Genomic DNA, 229 nt, shown 5'->3' on the forward strand with positions numbered 1-229 from the left:
TCGTTGAGACTCTGGCCCACCAGGCCTTCCTGGTCCCACCAGGAAGGAAGTGCTGAGGGTGGGTGAGGGTACAGTTAAGTTTTACTACCAGGCTGTGGTCTGGGCCAAGCTTCTGGCTTTCAAAGTCACCAAATATTCCTGCCTGGAAGGGAAGCAGACATGAGCCATGGGTAGGTTCCCAGAATCCTTGGGTTTGGAGGCTGGGGGTGGGGCTGGGGGTGGGGCCTGG

The sequence above is a fragment of the Rattus norvegicus genome, chromosome 5 (genome assembly GCF_036323735.1).
Source record: "Rattus norvegicus strain BN/NHsdMcwi chromosome 5, GRCr8, whole genome shotgun sequence".
In the NCBI taxonomy this organism is placed as follows: Eukaryota; Metazoa; Chordata; class Mammalia; order Rodentia; family Muridae; genus Rattus; species Rattus norvegicus.